Source organism: Miscanthus floridulus, chromosome 10, assembly GCF_019320115.1.
Source record: "Miscanthus floridulus cultivar M001 chromosome 10, ASM1932011v1, whole genome shotgun sequence".
Taxonomy (NCBI): Eukaryota; Viridiplantae; Streptophyta; class Magnoliopsida; order Poales; family Poaceae; genus Miscanthus; species Miscanthus floridulus.
The window spans coordinates 56365164-56372584 of record NC_089589.1 but is presented as its reverse complement, the minus strand read 5'-3'; the positions used below and the strand labels follow the sequence as shown (position 1 = coordinate 56372584).

Below are 7421 nucleotides of genomic sequence, written 5' to 3'. Positions count from 1 at the left end.
TAGGTTAATCCGAGTGCTGGGGAGGCAGCTGCTAGCGGAAAGCGGTCTTTGGAGGCCGATGTCACCACTAGCGCAAGTGGGTCAGTCCTAAAGAGGCCTCGTCAATCTTGTACTCTGAGACCAGGTAAGAGATGTCTGAACTATCTCCCTATATTTTGAATTTTTACTTTGTGTTAAATCCAATTCGTGAACAATTACTGTAGGTGAGGCTGTGGAGGAACAGCCGAAGAGGTGGAAGACACCTCTTTTTCTATCAGACAGTAAGTATTCTTTCTGAGTAAAATTCTGTTATTGAATTCTAACATAGATCTACATGGTGATGTTCAATTGCTCTTGATAGGATGCCACCACCAGACCTGCTGAGCACCCGAATGCCAACTTAGGGTGACAGGATCCCATTTGGACAAGATGCTAGTACTATGAGTCATCTAGAGGACTCAGTACTATCAGCATCAGTGTTAAGCCTAGGGCTGGGTCGATCGCTTAGTGGTATATCACTAGGAAAGCCCACCTTGAAGAAGAAATCCAGTGCCAAGTAAGTGTCGAAGCTTCCTTTGTATGTTATTTTGTTCCTAGGACATCACTTGCTATTCATACTAGGGTACAAAAGACACTGAGTACCCGGGCGCAAAGTGAAGAGCCCTGGGTTGAAGAGGGCGCGTGTACTGATGGTGACCAGGTGGAAAAAGGCCAAGCAAGCGGGCCTGTGTCTCCACCCAGGTCCACTAAAATGCCATGGGTGCTGGGTCCAATGTCCATTGTTGGTGAAGCAAAACAACCTGCGCAACCGGGTACTACAGAGAGTGTGGAGGTGCCACAACCACAGGTAGCGGTGCCTGTTGGTGATGAAGCACACCAGCCGCCGGGGCTAGAGTCTACGGAGTCTACTACTGATTAAGAAGTGCGGAGTGTGAGGGCTGACCCAAGCACTGCTGCACCGAGTGCTCCTGCCCCAGAGGTGCTGACGACAAATGCTCAACAAGCGGAGGAGGATGACATCATCCCGGTGTTGGTATTTCTTAACGCGTCACTTGTTTGAAGTATTTTGCCACCTATCATAAACCTATATCCCTAACTTTACTAGGTTGTCATCCCTAGTGTTAATGCCATAGATATGTTTTGGTATTACATAGTATTACTACTAGAATAACACTAAGCAGTTCTTTAGTAAATATGTGACTAGAGAGTATATATAAATCTATGAATGAAAAGTGTCCGCAAGCGCATAGATAATATACCATTGTAGCATTTTACCCGAGAGTATTACATGTATCGTTATTTATATTTTTACCACTAGGAAGGTCTAGCAAGGATATGTATTAATAACTTATACTATTGAAGGAGAAATAAACCATAGCCATTACTCTACTCACAACAGGGATAAGTCATAGGATATGATATGTATAAATGATAACTAATAATAATGATAAATCACTCAGAGCACTCCTTTCTATAGCGTTAGCATGGTCAGGTAGAATATTAGAGAAAAAATTCCTAAGTCATTCGTAATTACAGATCAAGGCATCCATTTGATTAGTGCGATTACACCTAGTAATCATGGCTATAATCATCATCATATCTACACATAAGGGATATTACTAAGGAAGATTGAGGGCAGAGCTCGTTCTACCTTCGTAATCGGACCATACGTGCACCTATATTCATGGAGTGGACTACAAAGGATTGAACGGGAGTGTCACATCCGCGATATACCACATGACCTAGAATATAGGGTGTATCCATAGGTAAACAATGTATAAGCACCATGCTTACACAATGTCGACCACCCACCATATCTACTTTAGAGTGAGCGCTATACGAACTTGTGCATAAACATAATGATAAACTAGCTATACTAAGTATATAATCAACGTAGATGTTGAACATTATAACAAAGAACATGAATAAGATGAACATTGAGATTGTCATAACAATTGTAACTAGCATATAAAAATAATGGAGAAACAAGAGAGAGAGAGGGGTTCAAAGTTTATACCGAACCACGCTCTTGACAAGATTGGGAATCCAAGCAAAGTCCTGCTTGTCTCCCTCTAGATCTATCCTAAGTAGCTATGCTATGGAGGAGGAGCTCTGAGGAGATTAGGGTTTTTGTCTTCTCAAATGACTTGATGACTTAGGTTATGCCTGGGGGGAGAGGTAGGGGCTAGATTATATAGCCCTAAGGGTCCAACGTGAGCCCTTGGATCAAACCGACTTAAGCAACGGCCTAGATGCATTCTCAAAGGCTGTGGGAAATAGACATAGCGACGAGGCTAATAGGTGGGGCCCACAGGGGCCAAGCAACCCCACCAAGAGGCCAGGCGGCCCCACCAAACAAGGGGTGGCCCTCCGCTTTGGTGACGTGGCTTCTAGACCGTTCTAGAGTCTTCCCACATAGGTACCGCGGTGGAACTCCGTATTTTCTTTGACGATTAGGTCCTCCTTGGCAGTTTTCTAATTAAACCCTGCTAGAAACACAGATTCACCAAAACTTGTGGAATTTATTAGTTTAAACCCCTAAACCTTCATTGGTGATTATATTTATGCCCTTATTCATGTTAATTGACGGTTTATATTGGTTGTTAACTACCGTCAACAACTCCCCCAAGCGTACCTTTTGCTAGTCTCTTAGCAAAACTAAACTTAGTAACTAAATCTGGAGTTTAAGGATTTTGAAAACATTGAAGCAACTCCTCAAAAGTACACATGCTTTCAAACATGGATTCTCCTCCAGATTAGAATAAACCAATTTGACTTTCAAACTTACCCATATTACCTTGAACCTTGGGGATTCTCAACCATCACTTAGGTCTTGAGCAATTGAAAGACAAAACAATCAAGTCAAGCACTATGTCTCAAGTTCTTCACTCAACCATTATTCCAGAGTTTTTATAGATTTTCAAAATAAAACTCAAAGCTTCCCTTGTATGACACTCTCAAGTCTCTCAATATATGTGGTATTTGTGGATCCTGACCAAGACAATAATAATGTTATGTCTTTCTCTTCCTACAACTAAGGCTTATGTGGAGCTCATAGGAGTGGAAAAAGCATAGAGCATACTTACAATACATATATTGTAAAGTCAAACCTCGGATCCAAAGAGAGTTAAGTCATACAATCAAATCAAGATGTACATGTGTGTGGATGTATATGGTGGCTAACCTAATTCTACTTTGCTCCTTGAAAACATATCTCTCTTTTGAAATTGGAAACAACTTTGTATGACAACAAGGGCTATCTTATTCATCTCTTTTTTAGGCAGGCATCTGAGTACCCATTGTTTTGAATATCTCGGACACTCGTCTAATTTTTTAATACTTTTTCTTCCTCTCTCTTTTTTTATGAATAACTTTTGCATAGCCACATGCTTCTTTTCTACAACAAAACTTTTGAGAGACAACAACAAAATCTTGGAGCATTTATTTGGTGGATATCCTATAGGGCATATTTTGGTGTTTTCTCCCAGTGTAGGAGTAAAACATTTTTGGGTGAATCTAGATGAAATGGCATGTTTTTGGGCCTACCCCCAGTGTAGGAGTAGTGCATATTTGGGTGGTGTGTACGTGATCTTGATATTAAGAGCATGACAAACCTCTCATAAGGCATCAACAAAGCTTGAATAAACTCAATGCAAAACAAGCAGCATATATGAGTGGAAGTTTTCCTAATCTAAATATCATATATGGCCTTGGTAGCAATTCAAGTTTTATCATACAGGAGCTCATCATGTAAGATTTCTATGTCTTTTCAAAAGATAAATCTCCAGAACTTTAGTATCACTAGGAACAAGATAAACAGTAGCTCAGACCTTCTCATCTCATATCCGTCAATTACCTAGACTTAGATCAAGGGTATGCTACCCATGAGTTTCAAGTTCAGAGTAAATTCTTATATCAAAATAGTCTTATCCAAAACTTAGGAGAATTAAAGGCTAAAAACTAGATACTTGAAAGGAATTACGATATAGCAACTATTCATCATTTCCATTGCAAGAGATTATCCTCAGAGCTCATTTATTTAACTCCTAAAACTATACACACTCTTTTATTTTGTTTTTCATTTTTAAGATCACACCTTACTATATTTTGTTTTTGTTTATTATGCATCTTTTTATGACTTTAGCAAATATATAGAAAACTCATAGATAGTAAAACTGAAAAGGGAAAGAAATACTTAGCTAGATACATAGGGGATGCTCCTCCCCCAAGCTAGATATTGTCATGGTCTTTCTTAAAATCTCTCTCATCCTTCCAGAAGTTGTTTTCCTCATGTAGCGGGTGTAGTAGTGGTTCGGAAGAATGTACTTCGGATGGATGGTTTTACTTCTGATCATCCTGCAAAATACTCCAACAAGAACACCAAAGCTCGTGGCATAGATTAGGATAAGGGGTTAGCGGTCAGCCATTCAGAGATTTGTTGTCCTTGAAGGTTTAGATAGATTTCCTAATTGCCAAAGTTCTAGCAGGATGTCTATTTAATATTTTTGGATTTTCTTATTTATATAATGCAGAAAGGAAATACGCATGCATTTTTATTTTTATTTTTTTGTCACCACAGTGAATATTCCCTTGGGCTTTTACACACCATATATTTATTCACATGGGACTTTGGATTTTCCTGATGCAATGATGTAACGCAATAATGAAACTTTTTTATTTTTCTTTTCTAAATGCAATGCTAATGTAGAAAAGTAAATATGCTAAAGTGAAAATAATTCATGCAATACTAAAAAAAGTAAATATGGATAACTACCAATGTTACCTCATGGCCAGGGTTTGGATTTTTAAGTCCTCCAGATAGGACTTTATTGGAGAAGAGTCCTTCACTTTTTGTGTGCATCATCTGGTCCCGAGGATGGAGACCCAGATGGTTGCACATCTTGTGATGGTGATTCCGATGATGATGTCACCTTTTCTTTCCACACCTGCCTAGACTGTGGACTTGTCTTAGGCAGAGTAGGTTCATCATTTGTAGGCTCTTCAGGTTCTTCATCTTCCCATCCATTCCATCAGGGTTGGTTACTTTGATGTTGGGATGATCGACGTCTCCTCCTAGAGCAGCTCTTCTTTGACTGTTCATAAGTAGTATAACTATTGAAATAATAGCGTACCTTTTCTCTAGAGAATTGGAAGTGGACTTGTCCAGATCCGACATAGATGATCATGTTGGTGGTGTTGAGGAACGGTCTTCCAAGGATGATGAGTGTATCATCTTCTTCTTCTCCCAAGTCTAGGACCATGAAGTCGGCAGGGGCATAGTGATCTTGTATTCTTACCATAACGTCCCTCGCTATTCCCTCAGGGAATCAGATTGATTTATCTGCCATCTGCAACTGCATATATGTTGGGAACAAATGTTCATTACCGAATAAATATTCATACATTACCTTGGACATTATATTGATGCCCGATCTAATGTCGCAGAAGGTCTTGTGGAAGATTCTTTGTCCAATGGTACACTCGATCGTCGGTACACCAAGATCATCCTTCTTAGCAAGGAATGGTGAAGCAAGGAGGTGGTCATACTCATATCGGAGTGTGTTGATCATGTTGACCGTTTCTTCTTATGGCTGACTGGTCTTGTTCTTCCTCCTTCTTCGGTTGTTCTTCTTGGTCACTGTTGTCTCTTTGGCAGTGTTTTCCTAAACGCTAAACGGTAAACAGTCGGTCACCTACCGTTTAGCCATTATTCGGGCAAAACATCCCATTAAACGGGCTAAACGGCCAATTAAACAGGGTAAACAGGTGATTAAACGGAAACGGCGCACCACTGTGTAGCGTTTACACGGTGTTTAAACGGGCTAAACGACCGTTTAGGCGAGCAGTGCTCTTTGGGCATGTATGCCTTTTGTGGTTGACTAGGAGATTGCAAGATGCGATTCTTGAAAGAGAACTTCTCCTTTTTGTCCTTGATCATGAAACAAATCTTGGCACTATCTGCGTAGATGATGGCTTTTGCGGTGCTTAGGAAAGGTCGGCCCAAAATAATGGGTGCCCTTACATCTCCACCTGTTTCCAAAACCACAAAGTCTACAGGAACATATGATTGCCCCCACTCGAATAATAGCATCTTCAAGAATTCCCTTGGGTAACAGAGTGACTGATCTGCAAGCTGCAAACGCATATTTGTGTATAACAAAGTATCTCCATTAATTCGATCATAAATTACCTTAGGCATGATGTTGACACTTGCTCCAAAGTCACAGACAGCTTCTTGGAAAATGTGAGGTCCAATGGCGATGGGGATGATAGGTCTCCCTGGATCACCTTTCTTATCAGGCAAGGTGTAATCTATCCACCTTCCCATCGATGGCTCCGTGTAGTAGTAAGCTGCATTGTGAATATCGACAAGATTTGTAGTTTTTAGATCTTTCGGTTGCCCCGGAGTCTTACCTTTGTTGGATGAAGGAACTACAGCCGCCAGCTGAGCTATTTGTGATTCTATCATTTTATTAAAGCTATGCTGGTTTTTAATGGCAGAAGCAAAGCTATCCATTCTATTACTTTTATTTTCTAGAATTTTATCATTGGAAGCTACCTTTCTAGATAATCCCTCCATAAGTTTGGACAGACCAGCAATTAATTCTCTAAAGGGTGTATGATTGAAATTATTGAAATTATTACCTTGGTAGTTACCTTGATAATTATTTTTGATAGTTCAGCCTTTGTTGCTGGTTCCATCCTTGATTTTGCTGAGGATGAAAGTAGTAGTTGTTGTTAACAAAATTCACATCCTCATGGGTCTCAGGACAACTATTCCCTGAATGCCCAGTGCTTCCACACACTTCACATATCATGCGAGAATCATGAATGTGCATGACTTCTTGCTTTTCATTAGCTCGGTCTTCGAGCTTCTTCATCAGTAGGTCCATCTTAGCAGATAGCATGTCTACCTCCTTGAGTTGATGCATACCTCCACCTCTCTTGCGGATCTGAACACGTTCTTCATTCCAGCCTTAGTTGGAGGCTATCTTCTCCACAAGAGTGGTCATAGTTGGAAGTGTAAGTGATAAGAATGCACCTCCAGCAGCAGCATCCATGGTCTCATGGGTACTGTTGGTCAACCCGTGGTAGAACGTCTGCATGAGTAGCCAATTCTCCATCCCATGATGAGGATATTCTGATATATAGTCTTGAAAGCGTTCCCATGCCTCAGGGACAAATTCATCATGTTGTTGATAAAAGCTTGAGATTCTCCCACACAGAGCATTGGTCTTGCTTGTGGGAAAGAACTTTGCTAGAAAGGTAGTGGAGCAGTTATCCCATGTAGTATTTCTATCTTTATTGGTGTAGAACCACTGCTTTGCCTTTCCCAAAAGTGAGAATGGGAAAAGCGAAGTAGTATGGCATCCTGGGTTACTCTTTTGATGGTGAAGGTGCTGCAGATCTCCAAGAAGTGTTGGAGATGTGCACTTGCATCT

General features: G+C 40.5%; 1 non-coding gene across 1 annotated transcript; it reads left to right on the top strand.

Annotated features, from left to right (window-relative positions):
* Positions 1–7101: 7101 nt before the first annotated feature.
* Positions 7102–7210, top strand: LOC136490336 (small nucleolar RNA R71). The gene has a single exon (XR_010767625.1). It is a non-coding gene; the product is annotated as a small nucleolar RNA R71 (small nucleolar RNA).
* The last annotated feature ends 211 nt before the right edge of the window (positions 7211–7421 follow it).